This window comes from Fundulus heteroclitus, chromosome 15 (genome assembly GCF_011125445.2).
Source record: "Fundulus heteroclitus isolate FHET01 chromosome 15, MU-UCD_Fhet_4.1, whole genome shotgun sequence".
Classification (NCBI taxonomy): domain Eukaryota; kingdom Metazoa; phylum Chordata; class Actinopteri; order Cyprinodontiformes; family Fundulidae; genus Fundulus; species Fundulus heteroclitus.
In genome coordinates this window covers 23631029-23643612 of record NC_046375.1, presented here as the reverse complement: position 1 = coordinate 23643612, position 12584 = coordinate 23631029, and the positions used below count along the sequence as shown (strand labels likewise).

General features: G+C 48.9%; 1 pseudogene; it reads left to right on the top strand.

Moving 5' to 3' along the window:
- Positions 1 to 1007: 1007 nt before the first annotated feature.
- Positions 1008 to 9583, top strand: LOC118566238 (annotated as a pseudogene).
- The last annotated feature ends 3001 nt before the right edge of the window (positions 9584 to 12584 follow it).

Sequence of the window (12584 nt, the reverse complement as noted above, 5' to 3'; positions counted from 1 at the left end):
CAAAATGCGCTGCAGATTACGGTTGCTGCAATATTTGTCACGCGCAGTGCGAGGCCAGCGGCGGGAAATACTTCTAATCTGAGGAAGCACCTGGTCACTGCTGCCAGTGACCAGCAACATTTCAGACCCACCCAGCGACCTTTGTTCAAAAAGGCAACTAGCGAAAAATCTAGCGACTTTCTTCTGTTATCAGTGACTTCCCATGAACGTAACAATCGTTCTGGAGTTATTGTCTTGAGGCAGCGGCGAGTTCTGCTGAAAAGCCCTTCCTCTACAAACGCTGTCTAACTCGCCTGTAGTCAGAGCAGAGAGGAGAGCATCTCTGTGTTCCCTCATTGCAAATGCATCCTGCCCTGAATTACAAAGAAATATAGGTTTTTAAATTCTCTGAAACTGTGCCACTAGAACTATTCCGTGAATTTTATTCAACGCCCTATTCACCTCGTTCACTGTGTGCCTCTGTTTTGGTAAAACATAGTTTTATGTGCTGTGGAGTCAGGCAGTGTAGTAAAATTCATAAATGATTTAATAAGGCTCATTTGTAGAACCAAACAAGTTTATATATTGAGAAATAAATTTGTTTAATTTAAGGTTTTAGAGATTTTATTAATACTGATTTTTAGGTACCGGGTATCGGTACCGTATCGGTTCAAATGTGAAAGGTACCCATCCCTTCATCTTGTGTTGTTTTTTTATTCCAGTAGTTGGATTGCTTTTCATTCCTTGTCTATTCTCTGCTTAAGTCATCTCCTCTTTGTCTATTGGCCTTAGTTGACGCCTTTCTATGATGCCTTTTTGTGCCTTTTTCTCTTCAGTCGAATTGATTCCAAATTTTAAATTGATCTGATGGGAACAATTAGTCAGGAATGACTTTGTTGAAGCAGGACTACATCCCATTTCCTTTTTCTTTTACCTTCATCATTGCTAAAAGTGTCCTGAACTTCGTTCAGCCCCTGTAACCTGACCTGTAATCTAATGATGTAATTCTGCTCTTATTGTTCTCCAGTCACCAAGAACCTCGATGGCCAGAGGACCACTTGGAAAGAGACAAACGGGAGGTTGAGTGGGACTTCAGTAAAGAGTTCTTCTGTGACGTACCAGGTAAAATTAGACATCCAGAGGAGAAAGAATTGAAGCTTTAGGTACAGTGCTGCTCAAAGGTTTTCCCATCCCTAAACCGTATCCACAGTTTGTCAGATTACAAACATAAACATCTTTTATTTGGAGCTATGTAATAGGCCGACACAAAGCGATGCATCATTTTGAAGTGGAAGGGAAACTGTTCATGCGTTCTGCTTATGGCATAAATTTGTCTTCAGCTCCTGTTCCTCTGATCCCCCTGAATACAATCCAGCGTAACCAATCGCCTTCAGAAGAGGCCTGATTAGTAAACAGAGTCCACGTGTGTGTAATATAACCTCGGTATGCATCCAGCTGTTCTGCTTCTGGCTGCAAAGGTTTGTTAGAGAACATTAGAGAACAACCAGTGCCATGAAGACCAAGGAACCCAGCAGACAGGTGAGGGAGAGCGCTGGGAAGAGGTTTAACTTCTTAAGACCCGAGAATTATGGTCCAAACTTAGGCTTTTTGACCCCTTAGAAAAGGAGTAAACATATATCTTTGATCAGTTTTGAACTTCAAATATATATTATGGAAGAGAAACGGACCATTTTTAGGCATCAGAGAGCCTTTTTAAATGTTTAGAGTACCATTCTCAGATCTTAAGAGGTTAAATGAGGGTTAGGGTCTAAAACAATATCCCAAACTCTGAGCATCTCCCAGGGCTCTGTTCAGTCCACCATCTGAACATGGAGAGATTATGGCACAGCTGCCAAACTAGCAAGACATGGTCGTCCACCTAAAATGACAGGTGGGGCAAGGAGTAGACTGATCAGAGCAGCAGCCAGGAGGCCAGTGGTGACGCTAGATGAGCTACAGAGGTACAGAGCTGGGTGAAATAATCTGCAGCCATAAGAACAAGTGGTAGGTTGTCAATAGAGGGCGCTATGGTGCTGCTGTGAAAAAGTGTGGACATGGTAAACGTAGGTTACAGGAGAAAGAAGGTAACTATCACATCTGGTCTTTCATAAAATAAGAATTATTCTTTTTAGATTTAGTTGGGCTTAATCTTTCAGAGCCGAGCGGAGCAGGGCAGATGAGTGTGTATGCATTCATGTTACTTTTTGTCTTCCATACTGGTCAACTGGTTACTTAAGGCATCGCCTTTGAGACAGATCCATGGCCAATCATTCTTCATCCAATCAGAGTCATTCATCATACGTTCCAGTCACACACCTGGCAGCTTGTGAATGTCATCAAACATCTTAATGCAAACAGAAGAGTCAGACTACAACAAAAACGCACCGGTGGTGATATCGGTTATATATTTCCACAATGCTCATTTCATGATACTTTCATCGGAGGAAAAAAGCGGATAAATGGTCTTGGAACGGACAATCCAGCAGCAGACCAGTGACAGTGGACTGACTTCTGTTTAGTTGCAGCTTATTGTTTGCGTGGTACTCTCTGACTTCTAGCGCTGCCCCCAAACAATTTATCACCTTGACTTAGTCATTGTTTGCTGTTGTTTGAAGGAAGCCGCGACATGTCCCATTTGGAATTTGTCCCAAGCTAACTCACAGACACAAAAGATGCTGTCCTCAGATGACCTTTGGGCCGACATGCAAAACCGAAGGTGTGCTTGAAGACACAGCACGGCATGCTGAAGTCACCGTCCTCTCTGTTAAACATGGTGGTGTTAGCACCGTGTTGTGGAGATGCTGTCCTTAACGAGGGAAGTGGGGCTAGTCAGAGTTGAAGGGAAGGAAGCCAGAGGGAAATACAGGGCAGTCCTGGAAGAGACGCTGTTAGAGGCTGAGAAAGACTTGAGACTGGAGCAGAGGTTCACCTTCCAGCAGGATAACAACTCTAAACATTAGGAGTCTGTGGAAAGACCTGAAAAAGGCCGTTCACAGATATTTATCCTGTCAGACTGAGATTGTGATATTTAACAAAGAAGAATAGGAAAGAAGAATAGTTTGTAGATTTACAAATCTGGTAGAGACATGGCAGCAAAGGGTTGCAGCTGTGGATCAGTGAAAGGGGATTCCACAGTGTTGGCTAAGGGACACTGAATATAGATGCACTGCCACTTTTCTGATTCTTCTGCTTTAAAAAGTAAATTTTTCTTCCACTTTCCAATTATTTTTGCTACTTTGTGTTCATCTGGCTAATAAAATCCGTGAAAAAAGGGGGTGTGTTTACTTTTGCGAGCCGCTGTAGAAACAAATTGTGTTCAAAACTAGATCTGTGAAAAGCCGTTGGGAAGAATCAGGCCTGGCTGAGAGGTGTTATTGTTTGTGTCTTCCTCGTGGAGTCAAAAGGTTTTTGTAACTTTATGCAGGTGACAGCTATTCCAGACTGGTGTTTGCATCGGCCGAGGGGAAAAGTCTGTGGAACATTCAGGCCATCAAATCCATGTGCAATCAGGACAACAGAAGGGTAAGCCCACTAAAGCCTCGCCATGGGTACGCTGTTAGTGTTCGCTGCCTTTCTACCTACCTTTAGTCTGTTTTTATTCTTTGTGTGTTCCACAGGTGCGCTCCCACCGCGATTACCTGAATCTCTTCCAGCGCACCAATAACGTCTCCTGTTGTCCAAGCTGGACTCTGGGTAACTACATAGCCGTCCTCACCAACAAGTCATCCTGCCAGAAGATCACAGAGTGGGACGTGTCGCACACACTCAAGACCCTGCGCTCGTGCGCCAAGTACTACCACAACGGCACCCTCGTACCCGACTGCTGGGACATGGCGCTGTGGCGCAAAGATCAGCTGAAATGTGCCAGCGTGCCCCGCAAGTGCACCAAGTACGACGCCGTCTTCCAGATCCTCCATTTCCTGGTGGACAAAGACTTCCTGAGCCCAAAGAGCCTGGAGCATCCTCCCGTGCTCAGGTACAGCATGTTGTTCTTGCCCACAGAGAAAGGAGAGTCCATGATGAACATTTATCTGGACAACTTTGAGAACTGGAACTCGTCAGATGGCGTCACCACCGTCACGGGGATCGAGTTTGGGATCAAACACGACCTCTTTCAGGACTACCTGCTCACTGACACGCTGTACCCCGCTATAGTCATAGTGATAGTCCTGCTGGTCATGTGCGTGTACACACGCTCGGTTTTCATCAAGCTGATAACCATAATCGCCATCATCAGTTCGCTGATCGTGTCCTACTTCCTGTACCGAATGGTCTTTAACTTCGAGTTCTTCCCGTTCATGAACCTCACCGCCCTCATCATCCTGGTGGGGATCGGGGCAGACGACGCGCTTGTGCTGTGCGACGTGTGGAACTACACCAAGTTCGACAAGCAGCACGCCGAGCTGTCGGAGACGGTGAGTGTGACCCTGCACCATGCCGCCCTCTCCATGTTCGTCACCAGCTTCACCACCGCCGCCGCCTTTTACGGCAACTACGTCAGCAATATCACCGCCATCCGCTGCTTTGGCGTCTACGCCAGCACGGCCATCTTGGTCAACTACATCCTGATGGTGATGTGGCTGCCCGCCGCGGTGAGCACTACCTGCCTAACCTGTTCGCCTGCTCCAAGCCCACGCAGCCTATCACCATCATCTGGGGGGGGTTACACCCGAGGACAACAGGGATCCCCTGAACCCTAAGAACTAGGGGAAGCTGATGCTGGACAGCAGCTTCAACATAGCCAGCCCAGCATCTCAGCTGTGGATCCTTAACTTCTGCCAGAAGCTGAGGAACCAGAGCTTTGTCTTTCAGTCGGAGGATCAGGACTTCACCAGCTGCTTCATCGAGACCTTCAAACAGGTCGGTACCACAGCTCATCATTTTTTCACAACCAAACTTTAATGTATTTAAATTGAATTTTATGTAGTAAAACGTTGCAGACTAGAACTTGATTGAGAATTGGAATGGAAGTTTTATACAAAGAAAAATCTTAAAACCCTTTCATGCATTTTTGTTCAGATCTTTTACATTAGTACCCTAAATAGAATCTGATGGTTATAGAAGGTGCTCCCAACCAACCAAGGTTTGTCCATCTTCTTAAACTGACAGAACCGCGGTAATTCTGGTCAGTCTGCAGAGATCCACTGCTCAGGTCAACTAATCTGTCAACAGGCCAGTTATTATTCTTGCACTTCACAAATCTGGCTGTTGATTGCAAGAAAATGGCAAATCATTTGTACTCAGCGCTTTATCAAGTCCCACGACCCCAAAGCGCTTTGCACTACATCATTCACCTATTCACACACACATTCACACCCTGACGGTGGTGAGCTATGTCAGAAGCCACAGCTGCCCTGGGGCAGAACTAACAGAGGCCATTGGCGAAAGAAGGCCAAAATAAATCCTGCTTAGGGTTTGACCCAAACCAGGTAAGGGACACATAGAAGAAGGTTCTCTGCTCAGATTAAACCAAAATGAAATGCTTTGACTAACATGCAAAACTCTTGTTTGGGGGAGAACCACCATCACACATCACCCTGAACATGCCATCCAGTCCAAGAGACACCCTGGTGGCAGCATCATACGGGGCTGTTTTTCTTCAACAGCGACATTTAAGCTGCTCAGGGTTTATTCCAAGATGGATGGAGCTAAGCATGAGACGATTCTGAGAGAAAACCCATCAGACTCTGCAAACCACTTGAGACTGGCACAGAGTTCAGCTTCTTACCTCAGATCAAAGCATGTTCCTGTGTTAGAAAGACCCAGTCCAAGTCCACAGCTGGATCCACTCGAGGATCTGGTAAGACCTGAAAAGTCTGGTTGTCAGATGCTCTCCATCCAGTGCGACAGAACTTGACATATTTTTCAAAAATGAACGACGGCCAAGCGTAATCTCTAGATGTGCAAAGCTATGGGGACATATCCTGAAAGAATTGTTTTCAACATGGTGTTGAAACAGGGAGGCCGAATACAGGAGGTGATTTTATTTAAACAAAAACAGAGCCAGTTATCCGTTTCCCTCTACTTCAAAGACATGTACTACGTTGTTTTGGTCTATAACATAACATTCTGATAAAATACAGTGGGTATGTAAAAGGTTTGGATCATGTGACGGCTTTGCAAGGCTCTGATTGGACCGGCCCATCCCTGAGGAGTTGCCTTACAGCATGTCTTCTGCTCTGTGTAACAGTGGATGGAGAACCAGGACTGTGAGGAGACCTCGGTCTACCCCTGCTGTAGTCAGTCTACTTTCCCCTATAAGAAGGACGTGTTTCAGCTGTGCATCAAGAGAGCCATCATGGAGCTGGATCGAAGCACAAGCTACCATCTGGACAGCAAGACCCCCGGACCTCGGTTTGACATCAACGACACCATCAGAGCCATCGTTCTGGAGTTCCAGAGCACGTACCTCTTCACCCTGGCGTATGAGAAGATGTACCAGTTCTACCGTGAGGTTGTGCCTGTGGCCTTTAAAGTTTTGATCCTGTGTGATAATGCTTCATGCTTTGACTAAACGTGTCCCCCCTGTCGTCATGATGATGTTTTAGGTGGACGCCTGGATCACGGAGGAGCTGCGCTTCGCCCCAGAAGGTCTTAGCCACGGCTGGTTTGTCAGCAACCTGGAGTTCTACGACCTCCAGGATAGCCTGTCGGGCGGCACGCTGATTGCCATGGCGCTGTCTGTGGCCGTGGCTTTCAGGGTCATGCTGCTGACCACCTGGAACGTCATAATCAGCCTGTACGCCATCCTGTCTATTGCTGGCACCATCTTTGTCACCGTGGGCTCTCTGGTGCTTCTGGGCTGGGAGCTGAACGTCCTGGAGTCGGTCACCATCTCCGTTGCCGTGGGGCTCTCTGTGGACTTCGCTGTCCACTACGGCGTGGCCTTCAGGCTCGCTCCAGAACCCGGCCGGGAGGGGAAGGTGGTCTTCTCCCTCAGCCGGATGGGCTCCGCCATCGCCATGGCAGCGGTGACAACCTTTGTTGCTGGGGCGATGATGATGCCGTCGACGGTCCTAGCCTACACCCAGCTGGGCACGTTCATGATGCTCATCATGTGCATAAGCTGGGCTTTTGCCACCTTCTTCTTCCAGTGCATGTGCTGCTGCCTGGGGCCCCAGGGCACCTGTGGTTAGATCCCTCTGCCCAAGAAGCTGCAGTGCCAAGCATTTGGCGAAGACATGCCCGCATGCCCACCCCCCGAGGAGAAGTATCAGCTGGGGGCCAGGGGCAGGGAGGCAGAGCGCTATGAGCTGGAGCCGTTGGCCTCCTGCCAGAAGGCCGAAGTTAAACCCGGAGAGGAGGAGGAGGAGGAGACGGAGGAGGAGCTTTGCTCTCGGCTCTGTAACGGAGTCCCTCCTCATCCAAACCACACCGCAGCTTTTCCACATGTTCGCAGCACTGATATAGACAGAACACAGCCAGAAAACGGCCTCCCTACCCCACCCAGTTGCCAGTACACTTACAACTGTACATGTGTAGATCCCCCATCTCAGCTTGTTCAGCAGTGGGCCCCGCGTCCCTGCACTCCCCGGGACTCCCCGTCCTGCCCTCCCACCCCACAGCTCCTCCATCTCTCAGGCAATGCCAGGATCAAACAGAACCCAGCCCTGTTAGCGCCCAGCGTGGACCCGGCCTACTCACACATGGACTGCTGTGTCCACTACGTCCACTGCCCCCTCACTCAGTTCCATCACTGCTCACAGGGAAGGCCAGTGGGCCCCAGGCAGGGACCTGCCCATGCCTGCCGTCTCAGAAAGTACTGTGTCCAACCGGCGTCACACCAGGACAGCAGCAAAGCTTCCGGACAAGGCTCTACTCCGCAGACTGCGGACAAAGTAACAAAACCTTTAAATCCTGAAGGGGAGCAGGAGGCGAGCTCCCAAGCCCCGACACGGCCCAACGGCCGGTGTGCCAGCCCCTCTGCACAGACCGCCCGTCATGACAAACACAGGATGAAGGAAAGCGAACACTGCTGTGAAGCAAATCCTGCATCCATCATTATTACAGACGCAATTGCAGAACTCGCCGATTGTGCTAAAATCCCTGGCAACCAGGAGAGGCCCAACAGTATTCCCGTCACACGGGAGCAAAGCGCCAAAAGGTGCAAACGGAGCTCCAGAAGAGAGCGGCCGCCCCCCGCCGCCCCAAAGAGACCCTACTGTTTCAGCAGGACGTTGAAAGTGAGGTGCAGCTCGGCGTCAGAATTTAACGTGCCAAAAGGTGAAGCCAGCGAGCCTCCTGTTGCCGCGAACACTCCGCCCTGCTCTGAAAGCTTGTGCTGATGCGTGGTTAAAAACCCAAAAATGGCTGACACAGTTCTGTGCAATTCTAGTAGGTGCTGGGTGTGCCAGCTCTGCTATGGAATATTGTCCTTATTTTGTGCTTAACTCATGTATTTCATGTCCCTAGTGTCATGTACTGTATGAATATTTACATCTTTTTACACAGAAAGCTTTAAAGTGACCATTTTACTTCTCCAGCAGCCATTTTGCACCACCGCTACACCCAACAGGGTCTGAACTGCAGTTTCCTGCTAAACTATTCACACCCCGACCACAGACTTCTACGTATTTTATTGGGATCTTATGTGATAGATCAACACTACATAGTGTATAATTGTAAAGTGGGACGGAGATAATAAATGGTTTCAGCATCTGTCCATCGTCTTCTGCTTCTCCGGGATCGGGTCGGATAACCCCTCTGCTGCCACCAGACATCCCTCTCCTCCCCAAGGCGTTCCCAGGCCAGACTAAATGGTCCTTCCAGTGAGTTCTGGGTCTTCCCCGGGGTCTCCTCCCAGTGGGACGTGCTTGAAAACCCCCCTAAGGGAGGCGCCATGGGGGCATCCTGATCCGATGCAACCTTATCCACACACAGAAACATAACAGTGTGGTGTGCATTTTGATTCATCCCTCCTAAGTTAATACTTTTCAGAACCGGCTTTGGCTGTAATTATTGATGGAAGTATGTTGGTGGCATTGTTCTTTGCAGAAGAGCTCAGGCCCAGGTCGGATAGAGCATCTATTAACTTCAATTCAATTCAATTTTCAATTCAATTAAATTTTATTTATATAGCGCCAATTCACGAAACATGTCATCTTGAGGCACTTTACAAAGTCAGAATCAATCATATTATATTAACATGCATTTTCAAGTCTTACCTCAGATTCTCAAAAAAACCGAAGTCTGAACTACTTCATTTTATCTCTGAATGTTTAGGGCCGGGCCCTACGGTGTCCCTCTGTTTCACAGTGACAGTGGAGCCTGGGTGCAGAGAGGTGCCATGTCAGCTGTCTTCCAGAGAGGTGCCATGTCAGCTGTCTTCCAGGCAGTCTGCATACTTTGCTGTGTGTCTTGTGCCAAACAGCCTTCTCATGGCCTTTTTCCTACTCCCACCTGAGTTACTGATCTCTGCAGCTGCTCCAGAGACACCACGAGCCTGTTGGCTGCTTCCCTGGTAAACGGTTGTGTACTATTTCCACGTTGGGTTAATAGATGGAACAGATTGAGATGGACTGGCCACCTGTCCAGGGTCTTCCCTGCTTCGAACCCGCCCCCCGCAACCCAACACCAAAAAGCAGGTCTTGATGAATTGAACAGAATCTTCATTTAACTTCACAACTATAGTCCATCACATAACTAGCCTCGTGAGACCATCCTGATCTCGCGAGCTTTCAAGGTTTCACACTAATTTCAAGAAAATATTGCTTATTTTTGGTTCTGTTTTTGCAGTGCACTCAGAGATATCGCTTTGGAGCAGAACACATTAAGAACCAAGCCGGCTGCCGTCGCTGGTGGTTTGCTACTATGACAAAGTCGTATTGTAAATGAGTTGTGCCTTCAGAACGGGAAAAGGGCAAAACTGGACCAAAATCAGCTGCCTGATTGCCTGTGATCCCTTCGAAGGAACCTTTTTCTGGCCGTGATTTGTTTCTTCCTGGTCTCGGTACGTCAAATGTGGCAGAAAGATCTTAAGCTCAGGGGTCAGCAGCAGCCAAAACCTGGCTGTGTGATTCATCCAGCCTCTGCAGTCGGAGAGTAAAACCTTTGATACTGTTAATGGACTGGAGTAGGTGGAGGTCACTGATCGGTAACAACATCTTCTTTCTGCTCCTTTCTACAGATAAACGAGCTGCAGTGGTGCACATTTGAAAACTGTTAGCTTTCTGAGCTGATTCCACAGGTCAGACATTTTCCTCATGCAGTTTATTCAGTCGTGGGGTAAGGAGAAGTTTGAGTCTTATCTACATTTAGTTCCTCAGCTCCTCTGACTTCAGTTTTCTTCAAAGTCAAGTTATTTTGTGTCTGTGTGGAGCCTTGCAAGGATACTCCAACCGATTGTTGACCCTTGGATTCAGAGGGAGCAGTGTGGCTTTAATCTTGGCTGTAGCACCAGGGAGCAGGCTTTTACTCTCAGAGTTTCTGAATCGGTCAGAGGAGTTTGATTGTCCAGTCCTCGTGTTTCTCTGGACTCACGGGACCTCAAGGCATAATCATACAGAGGAGGGAGTCAGGTTTGGGATCTTTAGGGTTTTACCGTTGCTTTTTACAGATGTGACTGTCGGCGTCTTTAGGCCTTGACCTTCAGCGTAGACGAGCCTTTCACAGCCAAAGCAGTCAGGGCTGACGGGTAGCTCCTCTAGAGATGAGTTTGTTCCTTCATCCAGGGCAACCAGTACAACCACTGCTTCTGTATCTAAAAGAGCTAGTTAACGAGGTTCAAGCTTCTGATCATGACGCCTTCTGGATGCATCACCGGATCCGTCCTGCTGAGTTCAGAACCCAAGGCAGACCAAGAACTGGGTAGAGGTATATCTCCATGACCTAGGAATGGCTTGCTAAACCTCAGCATGAAGGTTTCTGAACCTTGTTAATTGCATCGAGTGACCTAAAAATAGGGCTGAATTAATAGATTATTCAAACAGCCGTCAACTAATTTAGTCATGGAATCGTTAACTGGAGTATACAAACTCTGAAGCATGCCATGTGCTGAAAGAATAACCCTCTCAGCAATAGGCTAATGAAGCCAAATCTACAAAATAAACATTTTGCATTTAAGATGCACACACACACAAACAGATGCAGGCCGAGTTTAAACTTAGTTTACCGGTTTAAAACCTCTGGTGTGGTCATTTAAAGCGTCGAGTGACTTGTCCATAACTTTAACTCAGATGTTGCGCATTTTCCAATAAAACGAGAATCCTTATTGTCATGGTTTTCAATTGTTTTGCCCACATGCGGATATGAGCGGGAGGCCAGGCACAAGTTTTAAGATGTTTTATTGAAGGAATCAACCGCTGGGATACAACGACGAGACGCCGAAGGAGAGGTCTGAGCGTCGAGCGGGAGGTACTGTGGGAAAGGAAAGAAAAATGACTACGATTGAACGAATCAAGGAAATACAAGAACCTGCGCAGCTTACCACTCAGCTGGGCGGACCTGACCGGGAGGAAGTAGCGGCAAGAGGACCCTGTGATCCTACCCCCTGTTGGTGTAGTGGCTAGCGGCTGGAGGGCAGCAGGTGGAACTGGCGAGGGACCCAGAGCGGGCTTCGGCTGAGCGGGGTGACAGATGGATTAACTTGAATGAAGGGAGGAACCAGCAGCATCCGGGAGGGGAACCACAAGCCCGGCTGGGTAACATCCAGGGAGCAAGGGGGGAGTCGCCAGAGCAAGATCTGAGCCTTGTGATGCTGCGGGTGGGATTCTCCGGACAGAGCGTCAAGAGGTAAGTGCTTCCAAGCACAAAAACACGACTGGTTTAACATTCTGGCGTCTTCCATCTGTCGGTGCTCTGCTTAAGAAGCCGCTCCAAATGAGTCGCAGGTGTGGGCCACACCCCTCGCCAGCTAGAACCACCTGCGGAGCAGAATAGGGCACAGATACACAGGGAACCCTGACACTACCTCCCCCTCAACGGCCGCCTCCTGGCGGCCCGGACGAGGACGTGCTAGGTTGCGCTGACCAAAACCTGCTTAGCAGGTCCTTATCTGTTATTGCAGAACCGGAAACCCAGGATCGTTCCCCAGGGCTGCGACCCTCCCAGTCGACAAGGTACTGGTGGCCCTTACCTCGACGACGGGCGTCCACAACCCTGAGAACGCGGGGCCTCCGATCATCCGGGGAGGGTGGAGGGGCTTCGGCAGGCGGGCACAGGTCGCTGTCCAAGACCGGTTTTATTTGGGAGACATGGAAGGTGGGATGCACACGGGAGTGAGGAGGCAGACGCAGACGGACGGAGGAGGGGTTGATGATGGACTCTATAATATAGGGGCCGGTGAACCGGGGAGCGAGTTTCTTGGCGGATGAGTCTGACAAGACGTCCCTGGAAGACAGCCAGACTCTCTGACCGGGGTGATAAGGCGGTGCTGGTCTGCGGCGTTTGTCGGCGAATCTCTTGCTCTGCTCTGCGGCGTTTGTCGGCGAATCTCTTGCTCTGCTCTGCGGTGCGTGAAAGTGCAGAGATGGTGGCTTTCCAGATATCTTGACAGCGGGCGATGTATTCGTTGACAGAAGCGAAGGGGATTTGGAGTTCATCGGAGGGTAGAAGTGGAGGTTGATAACCTAGGGCTACTTCAAAAGGTGAACGTCCGGTGGATGACG